Source organism: Dipodomys spectabilis, unplaced genomic scaffold, assembly GCF_019054845.1.
Source record: "Dipodomys spectabilis isolate Male_0828 unplaced genomic scaffold, ASM1905484v1 ptg000219l, whole genome shotgun sequence".
Classification (NCBI taxonomy): domain Eukaryota; kingdom Metazoa; phylum Chordata; class Mammalia; order Rodentia; family Heteromyidae; genus Dipodomys; species Dipodomys spectabilis.
The window spans coordinates 332064-349538 of NW_024870896.1; the positions used below are offsets into that span (position 1 = coordinate 332064).

The 17475-nt window shown below is 56.8% G+C and overlaps 1 protein-coding gene across 1 annotated transcript in view; it reads left to right on the forward strand.

Moving 5' to 3' along the window:
• Positions 1 to 17475, forward strand: part of Hcn4 (hyperpolarization activated cyclic nucleotide gated potassium channel 4) — a 38469-nt gene that overhangs the window by 3481 nt on the left and 17513 nt on the right. The gene's annotated exons all lie outside the window — the stretch shown is intronic.

The window sequence follows — 17475 nt, forward strand, 5'->3', positions numbered from 1 at the left end:
ACTTACTGCTGCCCAGAGGCTGGCTTCAGAGATGCCATGCCCTAGGAGCCAAGGCTTGGGGTGGTAGGACCCAGGAGCAAAGGGGGAGAAGGGGAGCGGGGACCCCAAAGGAAGGGGTAGCTGGTTTGATTCTTAGAGGCTGGTCAAGGCCCCCGGGCAGGGGCGGGGGGAGCTTCCCCAGGCCTGCAAATGTTGTATCTGTCTGAGCAGGCATTTGGGGGCTCAAGTTCCTGTGGGTGATGTTATTTCTGGGGATACTGCTGTGTCCCCAAACACCAGCTCAGCCTTTGGGAATGGAGAATGCTGAAGCTCGGCTTTCTGCCTCTTTCCTGGCCTGCGCTGTCTCTGGGAGCCCGGAGTCTCTTTTTTTTTTGCCAGTCCTGGACGCTTTCTCTGAGCTTCATTTGCTCAAGGCTAGTACTCACTGCCATTTGAGCCACGGCGCCACTTCTGGCCTTTTCTGTGTATGTGGTACTGAGGAATCGAACCCAGGGCTTCATGCATGCTAGGCAAACACGCTACCACTGAGCCACCTTCCCAGCCCAAGGGGCATTTTCTTGGGACAGAAACAGCGGGGCTGGGAGTCTGGGAGTCTGGGAGCTGGGAGTCTGGGCTGGGAGCACTTAGGAGCTGCGTAAGCTGGCTTCCTGCTGCTGGGGCCAGGGGGGGGGTGTCCCCAGATCTCCCTTCTTCCCCAGCCCCGCTTCCTGCCAGTCCTGCTTGGGTGAGGAATCTTCTTTATTTTCTTTCCCTAACTAGAGAACGGGACCCCCTCTTGTCTGGCTCCATGTCACCCACGAACTGTGCAGCCACGGACAGTCGCATGGTCAGGAGCAGCGAACTTCTGTCACCTATTCTAGCCTCTTCCTTTCGTCCTGGGTAGATCCTATGGGCCTCTGTCCTTGGCTCCAAGAGGCCAGGGGTTCTGAACCCACCTAGACACCTTGTAGATCATGTATCCAGAAGAATATACAGACACACTCAGCTTCTGGGGTCTGTGGCTCCCCTCCCCTGAGAAACATGTTGGTGTGGAGGGGGGGTACTAGTTTCCCTGGAGCTTGTGTGTGTGTGTGTGTGTGTGTGTGTGTGTGTGTGTGTGTGTGTGTGTGTGTGTGTGTGCGTGTGTGTGCCCGCGCGCATGCGCACATGCTCACGTGCACATCCGTATCATTGGGGCCTGGGTCAGCCGTTGCCAGCTGGGTGGAAATGAAATCAGGAGTTGGGAGGCCGGTGTGGCAGTGTGGAAGCCCCCCCCCTTCTCAGATGGACCTTCCCGGGACTCTGGCTGGCTGGCTGGGTGGACGGAGGAGGCGGGGGAGGCGGAGGTCTTGGTACCGAGGGGAATTCTAAGGTGAGCTCCTACTTGGGTGGTGGCAGCTCGCAGAGCAGGAAAGTGGATTCTCAAGCCCAAGGCCCTCCCCAGGGGCTCCCCTGAGACCTCTGTACCCAGAAACCCAGGACCCTGGGTCTGCCTGGCTCCGTGTTCTTTCCATGACGAGACTCTGGGTCTTTGGTCTGGCGGTTGCACGGCGAGGCCCCGGCTGCCTCTCCTCCGCTCTATCCAGGCCTTCTGTCTGGCAGGCAGCCTGCCTGACAGAGGGGGGGTGGGGACGTTTGTGGGGGAGGGGACCCAGCAGTGGCCATTTGTCCCTCTGTCTGGCCTGTCCGTCTGTCTTGCTCTCTTGGGCTTCAGGGCCTGCGATCCTGGGTCCCCTGCAAGGCCTCTTGGGCCACACTGCTGGTCCACCCTTCCCTTGGTGGCCACTGTAAGGTCACCCCTCACCTGGGGACAGGCTCCGATTGCAAAGGTGTGGGGTTCTCTGTGTCTGCCGGCCTTCGTGGTGATGGTGGGCTGTTCCCAACAGGACGGGTCATGGATACCCAGCTAACACGCTCCCCAAGTCCCTGCAGTGGGCAAAGCCTCTGGGCACCCCTGAGGTCCTTGGAAGGTGTCAGGCTTGGCAGTGGGCCCTCCTCCCTTGCTTTCTGCTTCGCTTCTGGGCTTCTGCCAGTCTCTGTGGCTGGCTTCTAGGGTCTGGGTAAAAGGGTGGCCGCAGGACCTTTGCTAAGCCATCCATCCCTGGCACCATAGGGCCAGCGACTCTCCCAGCAGACGGGCAGCGGGCTAAGACCCACAATGGCTATGGTGGTGCTGCGGAGATGTTTCCGGAAAGATGTCAGGGACAGCAATCCAGAGGTGACAGGGCAGGCAAGCAGGTGTGACGGGGAAGAGGAGGAGGAGGAGGAGAGGCATCCCAAGAGACAGCTGCAGCCTTCCCTGAAGTTCTGTCTATCTCCCCGGCCCAGCAGCGCCCCCCCCCCCCCAACACACACAGGGCTACACCGGCCTGTCACTTCTCGCTGCCCTGATTCTGCCCCTGAAGGCACCAAGGGGCGGACAAGTGTCACAGCAGCCGGAGTGGCCCTTGTGTCTGCCACAGACGCTGGTCAACCAACCGGGAATTCACCCAGAGCACAAGGTCCCGGCCAGTCCCTCGGGGTCCCCCAGGACTCTCGAAAATCACGAGTGCCAGTTGCTAATTAATAGAAAGGCAACCGGGCCGGCCAGGAAGTGCTGTCCGGGCGGGCGGGCACGGGCCCTGGGGATGCCCAGCAGCGAGCCTTTCCCAGCCAGAGCGGAGACGGCAGGGCAGGGCCATTGTCTTGGCTTTGGAGACGTGGTTCTCTTCCCAGCCAGATTCGGGCACCCAGAAAGCAATGGCTGAAGGTTTAAAATGACAGGATAAAATCAGGGGGGGATAAAGGGGGGTATGGAGAGTATTGGGGGGCTTCTGTGTGCCCCCCCCCCCGCCCATCCCAGCCTGTTATTTATTGTCCGCTGGGCCCTCAGTCTTATATTTAGGTTCCAGGGCCCTGCAGGCTTCGGAGTTAAATCCAAAGGCTGGAGCTGCCAGCCCGCCAGGCTGCCCCATACACCCCCGTACCCCACTCCTATTCCATTCATTCACTCTTCCTGCTGACACCCCACCCCGCCCCCAAACTGTGCTATTACACACAAGGCTATGATCGGGTGGAGAAAGACTTGCCCCCAAAATCACACAGCTGTGAAGTTGGCATTGGAATTTGGCCCAGGTCTCTTAAGACCTTGGATTCATGTCCTCCCTTCTTCCCTCCCTCTCTCCTGTCTCTCCCTCTCTTCCTAGTCTCTCTCTCTCTCTCTCTCTCACTTCCTTCTCTTCTCTACCTTCTCTCCACCTCCATCTCCCTTGCCCTTCCTCTCCCTTTCTTTGCTTTGAAAAAAAATTAATTACATAAGTAGTCCAAGAGAATATTGTCTTTCAGATTAAAACGCAGAGGACAGGCTCTAAAAGCCTGTGGTCATCAGGTCTCACACCGCCCGCCCCCCCCCCCACTCCAGCGCCCCCCAACTGGAGAGGCTTTAACAAGGTCTGCCCAGAGCCTTTCTTGTGGAGGGGGGCAGAGGAACAGAGAGGCCAAGTCACTGTTCCAAGGTCACAGAGGAAGTCATGATATGACACAGCATGACACAGTGACTGTCTGGGAAGGTGGGAAAGCTTTGGGGTCCCCCCCTCCTTCTACCTCCCCTTTTCTAGACAGAAGGTTTCTGGAGAGGGATTTTCCTGGTCTTGTCACTTGAAGCTGCTTCCTGTCACCCTGGCCTCGTGCCTGTCTTTCTGGGGTGATATTTTCAGGGTGTCCTTCTTAATTTGGGTTTGGGCTACAGATACAGTTCTTGTTTTTGTTTTGTCGGTCGTGGGGCTTGAACTCTGGGCCTGGGCGCTGTCCCTCAGCTCTTCAGCTCAAGGCTAGCGCTCTACCACTTGAGCCACAGCGCCACTTCCGGTTTTCTGGTGGTTTATTGGAGATAAGAGTCTCAGGGACTTTCTTGCCTGGGCTGGCTTTGAACCGTAATCCTCAGATCTCAGCCTCCTGAGTAGCCAGGATAATAGGCATGAGCCACTGGCACCTGGCTACAGATACAGTTCTGTGGTAGAGTGTGTGCACTTGACACATGAAAGGCACTGACTTTTATCTCCAGAACTTGGTGGGGGGAAAGAAACCAAACAAAACCCCAACGGAAGATTTAGGCTCATCACATTAGAAAGAAGTCTTTCCACATCTGAAGACTGATTATTTATTTAGTTATTTATTGGTGCTGGTCCTGGAGCTTGAACTCAAGGCCTGGGCTTTGTCCCTTAGCTTTTTCGCTCAAGGCTATTTGCTCTACCACTTGAGCCACCCCCTGCACTTCCAGCTTTTTTTTTTTGGCAATTAATTACAGATAGTCTCACTGACTTTCTTGCCCAGGCTGGCTTTGAACCTCAGAGTTCAGGCTCCTGAGTAATTAGGATGACAGATGTGAGCCACTGGTGCCCGGCTTGATTCAGATTCATAGTATGGTGGCCATTTGGAGCTGCTCTAACCACCCTGCGGAGGCCCTGAAGTCTGCCCCTCCCCTCCCCTGCTACCCCCTTCCCACCCCTTCCCTCCTCTTCCCTCTCCAGCGCTCCTCTGCGCTCCCCTGACTGGGACTCTGGAGGCACGTCTGGGTACCGCCGATGCCTCTGTTCTTAGAGGGGTGGGGCACAGGTCGCCAGTGTCTCCGTTCTGCAGAGAAGTAGCCAGTCAGACTGTCTCCTTGCTGTGTCCTTCAGGGAAACCGAGACGTAGATGAGGACTCCTTGGGGGAACAGAATCTGAGTTCCTGTGCGTAGGGTCGGCGCTCAGTCTCTCATGGAGATCAGGGGTTAGGGCTCAGCGTGTACCCAAGGATCAGGGCTCAGTCTCGGACTACAGTCAGGGCTCGGCGTGTACCGAGGATCAGGGCTCCATTTGCGATCAAGCCAAGGGCTCAGTCCAGGGTCTGAGCAGGGAATTCTTGGACAGAGCCTTTGAACCAGTCCATCCTTCCTGTGGCCTCCCGGCTGAACGAGGGTGGGCACACTGCCCATTCCGTGCCCTCCCGTTTCAGCCAGCCCTCCCTGCCTTCTTCCCTAAGCCCTCATCTCTCAGCGTCAGCGCCAGCCACCCCTCAGTGGTCTCTCAGGGATGCACTGTACCCCTCATCCAACGCTAGATCCACAGAATCTCGAATCTCGCCCGTGACCCCGCTTCGCTGCACCCACATTGTGGGCTGTGTCTGGGGCTTCCAACCAGCTGGGCAGAGATGCCCCCCCGGAGGGCTCTCCTCCAACCCCCCCCCCAGCACCCTCCCCCCCTGCCCCTTTGGGCTACCACAAATTGCAGAGCAAGCATTGGAACCACCTCCAATGGTCACCACAGCTGCGGGGGGCTGGGGGGGGGGGCTGATAATTGCGCTGATGATTCTGAGTCTGTCTAAGCATTTACCCGTGTGGGTGGATGTGTTATGCCTGCGTGAATGAATGAGGCGCTGGGAAAGGAACGCAGCAGCAGCAGCAGCAGCAGCAGCAGCAGCAGCAGCAGCAGCACCCACCAGGGCTGGTGAACGCATTGTGTTCTGGGCTGGGGGGAGAGGCAAGCCAAGGGGCCCTGTCCTCCCTGAGACCACAGCTCCCACCTGCCAGGGGGCACAGGTCATACAGGGAGAGTAGGAGTCTCACTCCGCTTTGGGGTCTCCGGGTCTGGATGGGTGGGGGCAGACAAGTGGTGGATGGGTATGGACCGACGGTCAGGGAAAGCTTCCTGGAGGAAGCTAGATCAGAGCGAGGGGGGCGGGAGGGAGGGGAGGGCAGATGTTGGGAGTGAGCGGAGGGTGGGTATTGGCTGGCCCAGAGGCCCCCCGCGTGTGCCTCCAATCGAGGCTCCTGAAGCTTCGTTCTTCAGTCCCAGGGCCTTTGCGCCCCACTGCCTGGCTTGTCGGTGCTGTGGCCTGCGAGCAGAGGTCCCTGCTCTCCCGGACCCTGGGCCCCAGAGCCCAGCCTGGAAAAGATTCTCATCTGCTGCCCCCCTGAGGCCCCGCAGCCAGAGGTTTGCGGCCATGCCACCGCCCGGGCACACTGTGCGTGTGGCCTGGAGCCCAGAAGTAATTACCTGCAGTTCCCCCTGAGGGCTGGAAGAGCTCCTCCCCCCACAATTGAGGCCAAGGCTTTTCCCCACCTACAGAGGATGTGAGCTGCCCCATCCCCTCCCTGGGGACAGGGAAGACCCCCCCCCACCCCCCCACCCCCCGTCTCGCAGATGCAGATCCCACTGGAACCTTCTAGAAGAAGTGGGTGTCCTGCAGAGAGGTCTCTGCTGACCGCCAGGAGCACGGGCAGGACTAGATGCCTGGCCGTCTTAACCACAGACTCCTCTAGATCATACCTGCCCCCCTCAGACTCATCCCCCCCCCGCCCCGGGGCCTGCTATGTGACCCCCCCCCCCAAACTCCCTTCCTCAACCAGTGGCCACAGTCAGGGCCCAGCAGAGGCTGAGAAGAGAGCAGAGCTAATTGGACAAATGGGTATCGAACCTGTAATCCTGACCCCATTAAGAGCAAATTGAGCCAGCAAGACTGGGGGCAGCCGGGCTGAATGGCAGAGCTAATGAGACGCGCCCTTCTGCTGTCCTGGGGCGTGACCCGCAGCGCCCAGCCTCTGCGGGTCTGGAGCAGGTGTGTGTGTGTGGGGGGGTCTCTCACCTATGGGGAAGAGGGGGGTCTTGCTGTGGAGACTTGAGCAGCCCTTCAACCTGGGGACGCGGGGTGCCCTGCTACCTAATATGCTGGCTCGTGTTGGCCTGGCTGTGGACTGTCGCCCCCCGCAGCAGAGAGCGTGTTGGGGTGAGGGGGTATGAAAATGCTACCCTCCTGCAAAGACCCCCTCAACTCTGTTTTCTACCCCGCTGCTAGGGGCATTGTCCGGTCCTGTAAGCTCCTAGCTGAGGGTCCATGGAGATGAAAGGTGGCTGGACAGCAGGACTCTCCACCCTGCAGGCAGCAGAGGACTGGACTTCCGGGTGGGGACACGCCCCCCCCCCCAATCAGATCATTTCCACAGTCTGAATTCTCACTGCTCCGAAGAGGGGCTGGGCTTTGGCAGCTCCCAGAGCCTGATTGGCTGGGCCTCAAGACCTCTGGGGGTTTTGTGCAATCTCTATACTCAGGCCGGGCCCCCCCAGCGTGGCCGGGAAGATGCAGTCTTGGGGGGGGGGGAAAGCCCTCGGGTGATTCTGCTTCGCCCCTCTGGGAGTCCAGAGAGCTGGGGTGTCCTCCTCGCCCCCCCCCCCACATCCCTTCTTAGCCTCCTGTCTGCAGTTCTGATTGCTCTTGGGATTGCTCCCAGAATGGAGTGGGGGGGGGGGGGTGGCAAAAGTCTGCCTGCTCATCCCGGCCTTGGGGCCTCCCTCTCCAGGGCCCTGTTCCCTTTTTCCACGCAGGTTGGCACAAGTCAGAGGCACACAGCTCCAGAGGGGCCCTGAGGGAACCCGGCCCTCGCTCATCCAGCTTGCTAGCCCTGCCGTCCCATGGTCTCTGTGGCCAGCAACCCAGATCAGTACTGGCTAGCCTTGGGTGGTTCTGAACAAACCTGTCCCCCCCGGGTCCTGACAGTACTGCCCACTCCCAGTTCCTCCCTCGCCCAGGCGGCCTCTTCTCCAGCTGAACAGGGAGCCGGCCTCCCCGAATTTCCCCAGAGGTCCTGCTCACGTGTGTGTGTCAACAACAGTGTTCTATTCTTGTTGTAGTCTCCCAAGGGGTAGAGCACAAGTTCTGGGGAGTGTTGTTAGAGTCTTTTATATTTTTTTTCTGTCTTTAGTATGAATAAGCTGACCTAAACTAATCTACTGCAGATGCTTTCAGCTGGGGGATGCACAGAGAAGTCAGGCCACTGGCCCTGAGGGAACACAGCATCTTGGCAGCTTGGAGCATTGTAGAACGAAGCACATGTCACCTGCTCTGTGGACACTAGCTTGTGTGTGTCTGGCTGTGTGTGTACAGACAGGGTCTCCACGGCTTCAGCACACAGAGAAGCAGTTGTTACCTCCCTGCCCCTCACTGGATCTCTTCTTCAAGGGATTCTTCTTCCATAGCTCCCATAGGCTCCCGGAAGAGCTGTCTGTTCTGCTTTGGTTTATCAGTGGTATTTTCGGTGGGACTCAGGGTCTGCCCCGGGTAAGCCACACCTCCAGCCTCTTTTGCAGTTGGTGATTCGCCAAGATAGGGTCTCCCTTTCCGCCAGCCTGGCCGGACAACGATCGTAGCTGGGTCACAGGGCATTGATTGAGATGGAGTCTCAGGACTTGCATGCCCTGGCTAGCCTCAGGCGGCGATGCAGTGATTTCTAGCTCGCTAAGAAGCTAGGGTTACAGGCTTAAGCTACTGTGCAGTTGTTGGTGGTGTTGTTTACTTTTGGGGAAGGGGAGGGGGGCCCTGGGCTGTGAGTCAGAACCCAGGACCTTGCCAACACTAGGCGAGCCACTCAGTCTCCCAGCCCTGGACCTGCAGACACAGACACAGCAAGGAAGCATCATCTTTGCTAGTTAGCGATGCAGATGCCAGGCCCCGCCCATTCAACCCTCTCCCTCCCCCCTCCCTCAGGAAGCACCTGGTGTCTGCACTGAGACTGAAGGACCACAGGCCAAGGGAGGGGGCGGGGAAGGGAGGGGAAGGGAAAGTTCAGTCAGCCCCAGGCTGAGGAGGTGGCTTCTCCCAGTCGAGTGGCCTCACCCATCCTGGCTTTAATGAAGACTTCAGCCTAAGCCCAAGCCAGAGCCAATAGAAAAGGGCACCACCCGGTCAGGCAGTCATAGTTGAGTTTTCTATTACAAACCAAATAAATTGCTGTTTACAAGCGAACGATCGTGAGCGGAAACAGGTAGAAAATAAAGCTCCACATCCAAAGGAGCCACTGCTGAGGCAGGCTCTGGGCACCCCGGGTGCTGAGTCTCACCGCCTACCTGCCTGCCTGCTGTAGTCTCCGGCAGCCCTGCCCTGGGAGCTAGCTAGCTACCTGGAGCCCTGTGAATCTGAGTCAGAGATGTTTGAGGTGGGTTAAAAATAGAGCCCCAGTGACCAGGCGGGGTGGGAGGAGGAGGGGAGCAGCTCAGCTATGGTTGTGGGGAGTGTGTGTGTGTGTGTGTGTGTGTGTGTGTGTGTGTGTGTGTGTGCCAGTCCTGAGGCTTGAACTCAGGGCCTGGGCACTGTCCCTGAGCTGCTTTTGCTCAAGGCTGGCACTCTGCCACTTGAGCCACAGTGCCACTTCTGGCTTTTTCTGCTTAGATGGCGCTGAGGAATGGAACCCAGGGCTTCATGCATGCAAGGCAAGCGCTCTACCACTGCACCACCTTCCCAGCCCATAACTATTTTTCCTGTTTGTTTGTTGGTTGTGTCGTTGGTCATGGGCCTTGAGCTCTGGGCCTGGGCGCTGTCCCTAAGCTCTTCAGCTCAAGGCTAGCGCTCTACCACTTGGGCCACAGCGCCACTTCCGGCTTTGTGGTGATGCATTGGAGTGGGGTATAGCTGGGATGGAAGGAAGGGTCTGAGCCTCTTGGCCTCTGGCGCGCAGGAGGCTGGGGGCTGTGTTTGCCTCCATGACCCAGGGTAGCAGTCACCCCTTGGGGCCAAGTTCAGAGAAGAAGGAGAAGCTGTAACCCAGGTGCCAACATGGCCCCAGTCCCTGAGGACGGCGCATGAGAAGAATCTGGCGGCCATGACCTCCACAGGCAGGAAGTGGAGGACAGGGCAGTGAGGGTGCTGGGCCACGCCTGACCTTTGGGGGGGGTGGCCTGGTTCTAGAAGGTGGCTGGGTGATGAGAGAGTAGGAAAGGGAGGATGCAGGGTCCCCGGGAGAGGCCGGGGAAGGCAGCCTGCGAGGAGGAGAGGATCCGAGGCCCGGCTTGTGTGTTGGTAGAATGGTGAGAAAGTGGGACCCGAATCAGGCTGTCTCTATCCAGGCTCTTCGATCTGCCATGTATTTGGTTTTTTGTTTTTTGTCGGTCGTGGGGCTTGAACTCTGGGCCTGGGTGCTGTCCCTCAGCTCTTCAGCTCAAGGCGAGCGCTCTACCACTTTAGCCACAGCGCCACTTCTGGTTTTCTGGTGGTTTATTGGAGATAGGAGTCTCACGGTCTCTCCTGCCCGGGCTGGCTTTGAACTGCGATCCTCAGATCTCAGCCTCCTGAGTAGCTAGGATTACAGGCGTGAGCCACCAGCGCCCGGCTCTGCCATGTATTTGTGTGTGGCTCGATGTCCTTGTCTGTCACATGGGGCCAATCAGAGTATCTACCTCTTAGAGTCTTCGGGAAGACTAACTACAACAATCCATATAAGGTTCTCAGGTTAGTGCCTGGCATGTAGAAAAACTGCCGCCCATTGTCCCCTCTGTGTGTGTGTGTGAGTGTGTGTGTGTGTGTGTGTGTGTGTGTGTGTGTGTGTGTGTGTGTGTGTGTGATAGGAACTCAGGGTCTCGGTCTCTGTTTTCACCCAAGGCTGGTGCTCTAACACTAGAATCACAGCTCCACTTCCAGCTTTTTCTTTCTTTCTTTTTGCCCCAGTCCTGGGGCTTGAACTCAGGGCTTCTTTTGCTCAAGGCTAGCACTCTACCTCTTGAGCCACAGCCCAATTCCGGCTTTTTCTGCGTATGTGGCACTGAGGAATCAACCCAGGGTTTCACGCATGCTAGGCAAACACTCTTACTGCTTCCAGCTTTTGCTAATCAGTTGCAGATAAGAGTCTCTCTCGGGCTTCTCTTGCCTGGGCTGGCTGGGAGCCTTGATCTTCAGATCTCAGCCTCCTGAGGAGCTAGGCTTGCGGGACGTGAGTCAGTGGTGCCCGGCCGTTCACCATCCTGGGCGGTCTTTACTGAAGCTGGAGAAGTGAGGGTGGATACAGGGGTGGAGGGGACAGCCCCCAACCCTTGCCGGGACACGGAGACGCCTGGTCTCAGGTGATCTGCTGGGAGACTGGAAGGAGGGCCAGGGAGAACTCCACGAAAGGGGCGGGGCCAAGGGCGGACATCCTGGCTCTGAGGCCACGCCCTGGCCTTGGCCAATATGGTGACTCCATAGGAGGAGGGAAGGTGGTATGGATGGCCATGGGGCCCTGGTGGGGTGACCAGGGGTCCGGCCGGGCCACGTAGGGAGTTGGTGAGAGGAAGAAGAGGGAAGGGGCAGCCAGATCAAGGAGCTCAAGCTCTCTTCTGAAGTAGGGGCCAGCACAAGGACTCAAGACCATCATGGGGAGGGCTTGTGTAGTGGAGGAAAGAGAATGGAGGCTGGAGGCCAGGTAGGAAGCAGAGGCTGGGGCCCAGGTGAGAAAGAGGATGGAGCCATCAGGGTCAGGCTTGGACAGCAGCGTAGGAGAGCTAGGTGTGGGGGCCAGACCTGTAGCCCTGGCACTCAGGAAACTGAGGCCGGAGGGTTGGAGGCCGGCCTGAGCCACATAAAGAGACCTCCCAAACAATGAACAAAAGCCAGCCGGGTGCTAGTGGCGTAGGCCTATCATCTTATTCAGGAGGCTGAGATCTGGAGGACCAAGATTGGAAGCCAAGCTGGCCGCCGGTGGCTCATGCTTGGATTCCTAGCTATTCAGGAGGCTGAGATCTGAGGATCACAGTTCAGAGCCAGCCTGGGCTGCCTCTCCAATGAACCACCAGAAAACTGGAAGTGGCACTGTGGCTCAAGTGGTAGACCACTCGCTTTAAGCTGAAGAGCTCAGGGACAGCACCCAGGCCTGGAGTTCAAGCCCCACAATTGACAAAAGCAAACAAACAAAAAGATTGGAGGCCAGTCCAGGCAGAAAACAAGGCCATGAGACTCTTATCTCCAATTAACCATCACAAAGCTGGACTGGGGCATGGCTCAAGTGGGTAGAACACTACTAAACAACAACAAAACCAAAGCGATTTTTCACAGAAGCAAAATGAGACTCAAGGGAAGCTGTGAAGGGGTCTTGGTGGGGGAGATGGGATAAGAAGTCGGGGAGGTTTTTTGTTTTTTTTTTTGTCGGTCGTGGGGCTTGAACTCTGGGCCTGGGCGCTGTCCCTCAGCTCTTCAGCTCAAGGCGAGCGCTCTACCACTTGAGCTACAGCACCACTTCCGGTTTTCTGGTGGTTTATTGGAGATAGGAGTCTCACGGTCTCTCCTGCCTGGGCTGGCTTTGAACCTCGATCCTCAGATCTCAGCCTCCTGAGTAGCTAGGATGACAGGCGTGAGCCACTAGCACCTGGCAGAAGTCGGGGAGGTTTTGAACCCTGAAATTGAAATGCAGAGGGTGACTTCCAGCTTTGAGCCCTCGCATGCGGAGTCCCGCTGAGACTCTCCAGCACAGTGGGCAGCGGCTCTCTAGGTGGACACATTTTGCTGGCAGGTGGGAATACAGGTTGGGTGCTGGGAGCTGAGTCTGCGCCCCGGGCTGCAGGCAGCACACAGGGACAGAAAGCTGAGACAGGGCCTTGTCCTTCAAACACCCAGAGGAGCACGAACACCAGAGCTCTGGAGAGCTCTGGCTGGGCTGAGGCACCATTGGTCAGAAGGTTGGAGAGATCTGGATAGCTGTTCGGATATGGATGGAGGGAAATGAGTTTAATTACAGAATGATGCCCTTCTCTTTCTTCCTCCTAGCTGACAGGATTTCTGGGGATAGCATTTGTTTTTGTTTGCTATTTGTGTGTGTGTGTTGCTGGTCCTAGGGCTTGAACTCAGGGCCTGGGCACTGTCTCTGAGCTTTTGTGCTCAAGGCTAGCGCTCTACCACTTTGAGCCACAACACCATTTCTGCCTTTTGGGGAGTTCATTGGGGATGAGTTTCCTGGACCTTTTCCTGCCTGGGATGGCTTCAAGCTAAGAACCTCGGAACTCAGCCTCCTGAGTAGCTAGGATGGCAGGGGTGAGCACTGGGCACCCGGCTGGAGGTACCATTTGTACTGAGATGTGTAAAGTGGTGTGCAGGAAGGTGCACGTGTGTGAGTGGGAGGGGAGCGAGGACACAGGCGGAGGCGTCTCAACAGTGTGTTTAGGTGCACGCACATGTGTGTGTGTACACATGCTTGGCATGCGTTGGAGCTTTTTCTGTGTATGTGGTACTGAGGAATCAATCCCAAGGCTTCATGCATGTGAGGCAAGCGCTCTACCACTGAACTACATTCCCAGCTCCTAGAAAATAGCCTTCTTTTCAGTGCATACCATGAGATGTTGAGACATCCCTATTGGTTCCAGCCTGGGCCTTGAGCCTCCAACACCGGCCCCCTGCTGCCTGGTGGGCCTGCCGTCCAGGTAGGAGGCCCTGCAGCGAGCAAGTCAGACCTAGACTCCCCAGGCTGAGCCCCGCTGGGCCTTCTAACCTCGACCCCCGCTGGGCAGGGAAAAGGCCTTGGGAAGACGCAGGCCTCTTAACTCAGGCAGGTGCCCACTCCAGCCTGTCTTGAGTGGGGCCTACTGCTTTGCTCCCAAGGGCATGGCCCTGCCACGCTGGTTGCCACCTCGGGTTGGGGTTCTGGAATGGCGGGGTGCTAGATGAGCACTGGGCATCTGTCTCAAGGGTTTGGAAACACTGTTACTCTGCTCTCCTTTGTGGAACTTGGTTTTCCCTTCTGCAGGCTGGGTGCAACTGTGCCTGATCCCCCTCAGTGCTGATAATCAGGGAATCTATCTATCTATCTATCTATCTATCTATCTATCTATCTATCTATCTATCTATCTATCTATCTATCTTGGTGTCAGTCCTGGGACTTGAACTCAGGGCCTGGGCACTCTCCCTGACCTTTTCCCCCTTCTCCCCCCAAGGCTAGTGCTCTACCACTTGAGCCACAGCTCCATTTCTGGCTTTTTGGTCGTTAATTGGAGATAAGACTTTCCCGCCTGGGCTGGCTTCAAACCATAGTTCTCAAATCTCAGCCCGCCTGAGTAGCTGGGACTCCATGCATGAGGCTCTGATGCCTGTCTGGTGAGGGACCCTGTCACCCAGGAGAGGGTTGGGCCTCCAGCCCCCCTCTTCGCCTGTCCATGGGGTGGGGGCTGCACCTGCAGTTGCAGAACACTTCCCCAGAGGCATGCAAAGGTGCCAGGAAGGCTTGTCTGCCTCCCCTATCCCCCCAAGGTACCTGAGAATCCCAAGAGCTCGCCGGGGTCCCTCAGACAGACCTCTCAGGGTCCTGACCCTGCAAGCACTTTTCCTTGAGCCCAGGGGTCATCTGCAAAAGACAAGCAGCAGCATGTGCAGAGCCTAGGGATCATCTGCAAAAAACAAGTGGCCGTGTGTGCAGTCGTGGTGTGAGGGTTCCCCACATTCATTCATAGAGTACGGAGGGTGTGCTCCACTCCTGGGAAACGTTTGGGAGTTTGATGAGCAGAGGTCGCCGAGTCACCCGCGATGCCTCTGAGCACTCCGATCGGGGATGAGGAGGGGCCAGGAGGCTGAGGATGCTGGTTTCCCCTGGCTGACTCCTCTCAGCCGGGCTGGCAGGCGTGACGGACGCTGTCCGTGGTGCTGAACGCAAGCTTTGGCTCTAGCCTGGGCCAGGTTTTCAGAGATCTGTGCAACCAGCTGGTAAAGAATGGAAGGACAGGCTACAAGGCCAAGGGCAGATCCCAGCGCCTGAGTAGTGTCACCCTCCCCCCCCTTCCTGAGCCATTCCTGGCCTCCCAGGACCCCCCCTCCCCCTTCTCCCTCCCCCTCCTGTGCAGATGCCCAGCTGTCTTCTGCCCAAGCTTTTACCCATCCAATGGGATGGCCAGTTTCCTGAGGTCAGAAATGCTGAGTTCATCTGTGATCTGTATGCTGATCAATAAGGTACTGTCCCCTCCCCCACTCACCCTCCGTCTTCAGCCGCTGGCCCTCCCGCATGCACCGTGCCCCCCCCCCCCCCTCCAGCCCCTCTCCCTACTTTCTTCTCTGGAGAATTTTAACCTTCTGCTTCTGCAAATCTGTTTTGTTTTCTCACTGTATAATATAGGGCATAGATCAGAACTTTTACAAACAGATATCAATTCATTTCACCCTTAGGATTTTGCTAGTTAGGTACACACACACACACACACACACACACACACACACAGCACACACCCCAAGACTGAGGATTGAACCCAGCCCTTTTGTGCTAGATAGGCAGGTATTCTGCCACTTAAGCTAAACTCCTGGCCCTTTTGATTTTTTTCTTTTTTCTTTTTTGTCAGATGTGAGGCTTGAACTCTGGGCCTGGGCACTGTCCCTCAGCTCTTCAGCTCAAGGCTAGTGCTCTACCACCTAAGCCACAGTGCCACTTCTGGTTTTCTGGTGGTTAATTGGAGATAAGAGTCTCACAGACTTTCTGGGATGGCTCTGAACCATGATGCTCAGATCTCAGCCTCCTGAGTAGCTAGGATTGCAGGTGTGAGCCACCGAGGCCTGGCGATTTTCTTTTTGTTGTTATGCCGGTCTTGGGCTTGAAGTCGGTCTGGACGCTGTCCCTGAGCTGCTTTTGCTCAAAGCTAGCACTCTACCACTTGAACCACAGTGCCATTAACAGCTTTTTAAAAAATGTTGAGTAGTTTATTGGAGACATGAGTCTTATGGACTTTGGTAGCTGGGCTGGCTTTAAACCATAACCCTCAGATCTCAGCCTCCCTGAGTAGCTAGGATGACAGGTGTGAATCACGTGCGTCTGGCTTTTTTTTTTTTTTTCAAGCAGGCTCTTTCTAACTTTGCCCAGACTGGCCTCACACTGTGCTCTTCCTCCTCTTGATCTCCTAAGCTCTTGGGGTTTCCAGATGTGCACCCCCAGGCCTGACTTGTGATTAGCATCATCAGATAAATCAGGAAACTGAGGCACGTGTGGGTAAATGATGGCATAGGAATGGAATGGAGTTTGGAACCTGGCCTCAGATCCATGCTCCTTCGCCCGGTTCTGCTACACCCCAAGCCGTCCTGGGGTGATCCCAGATAGGCAGAGAACTTTGAGCATTTAGACCCCAGCCCGGATCAGCCACCAGCAATATCTTGAGCATCTGGAAAACTCGAGATTGAGACAATTAGTCAGAATGTAAGGAAATGGGTGTTTTTGCCTCATGTAATTTAGTTTTATGAAGACCACTAAATGCAAACATTCTCCTGTTAATTACTGTCTTGAATTTGGTCTGTAATTGAGGGAGCTGGGGGGGGGGTGGTGGTGGTGGAGCAATGTGCTGGAGAGGCAGGCCTGCCCAAGTCAGCATTCCCCGCCGCCTTGCGCCTAATCTGTTAATTTTAGAAACTCTTCTAGCCTGGGTGTATTATTAGCTTTATGTACAGAGGAGCACGTGGGCCCTTGGTGGCTTCTCTGTGCTACAGCATTGGGGTTTTGTTTTGTTTTTTTGCTTTTTTGTTTTCTTTTTTTCCCCCCGGGAGATTAAATGGACAGGAATGGTAGCGTGCACGCACGCATGGTGTGTGACACACTGTGTGTGTGTGTGTCAATGGTTACCCGCCGAGTGCATGTGACTGCTGGTGAGTGGTGTGAATGTGGCTGGGCGGTGCTTCCAACTCCAGAACATTCCATAGTAGTTGGTGCCATTCTCCTAGGACTCATGGGCTAGTGCTGTGTTCTTTTCAGGAGGGTGTGGAGGCTGTGTGGGGGGGGGCCCTCGAGGTCCAGTGGGTTCTTGGAGAAGGAGAGAAACCCCCATGAGGCCCCTGTCTTGAGATCCTCAAGGGCTTGACTTTCAAAGAAGCTTCTAGAAGCTGCCTCTGGATGGCGCCCTTCCTGCCCATGCTGGCCCTGCTTCTCCACTCCTGGCACCATGTTGACTCTGGCAAAGGGAACAATTTCCAGTGAAGTAATTTCTTCAGGCCGGAGTCCATCCAGATTTTGGGGAGACCCCCCCCCTGAAGACTCGAGAATACTGGCCTGTTCCCCACACTGCCTTTCCTTCTGGCCGAAAGGTCACTTATCCTGGAGGAGGGTGCTTGCTTCTGCCTGACCTGTGATCTTTGTCCAGCAAGCTGTGGGTCTCGGTGCTTGGGCAGGGGCCTGGGAGGAACGGCCAGCCTCGCAGGTGTGGGTCTGGGCGTGGCAGTGCTGGCTGCACACCGCAGAAGGCCTCTGCCAGTTCTGGGGGGGCAGATGAGCCCCAGCGCAGACTGAAGAGCCGGCTGTGTGCCACCTCGCTCTGTTCCACCTCTCGGAGGAGCTTTGCCCCGAGACCCTGGTAGGCAGAGGGTGCGGCGGGTGCTTCTGGGCCCCAGGGGAAAGGGGTGCAGTGAGGGGGGGGTGCCCTTGAGGCCTAGTGGGTTCTTGGAGAAGGAGTGGGGCATCAGATGTCTGGGAAGAGAAGCCCCGTGGGGAAGTGAGATGGTCAGACATTTGCTCAGTAATGGGGGTGGGGTTCCAGGGAGCCAGCTGAGGGGGAGGGGCAGATCAGAATGACAGGAGTCGTTGCAAAGTAGGGAAACTGAGGTCCAGGGTGAAGAGGGACCCGTTTAGCGTCTCCTTGTATTATCCACAGCAGAGCCTGGACTAGGGCCAAGGCCTCTTGCCTCCCGGGCACCTGGCACAGGCCTGGACACATCCTTGTCCTCTGGTCACGGTGTGTGTGGCATGTGCCTGGCAGCCCAGCCTCAGTCTGGAGGAGCTGGGGTGATCGGGC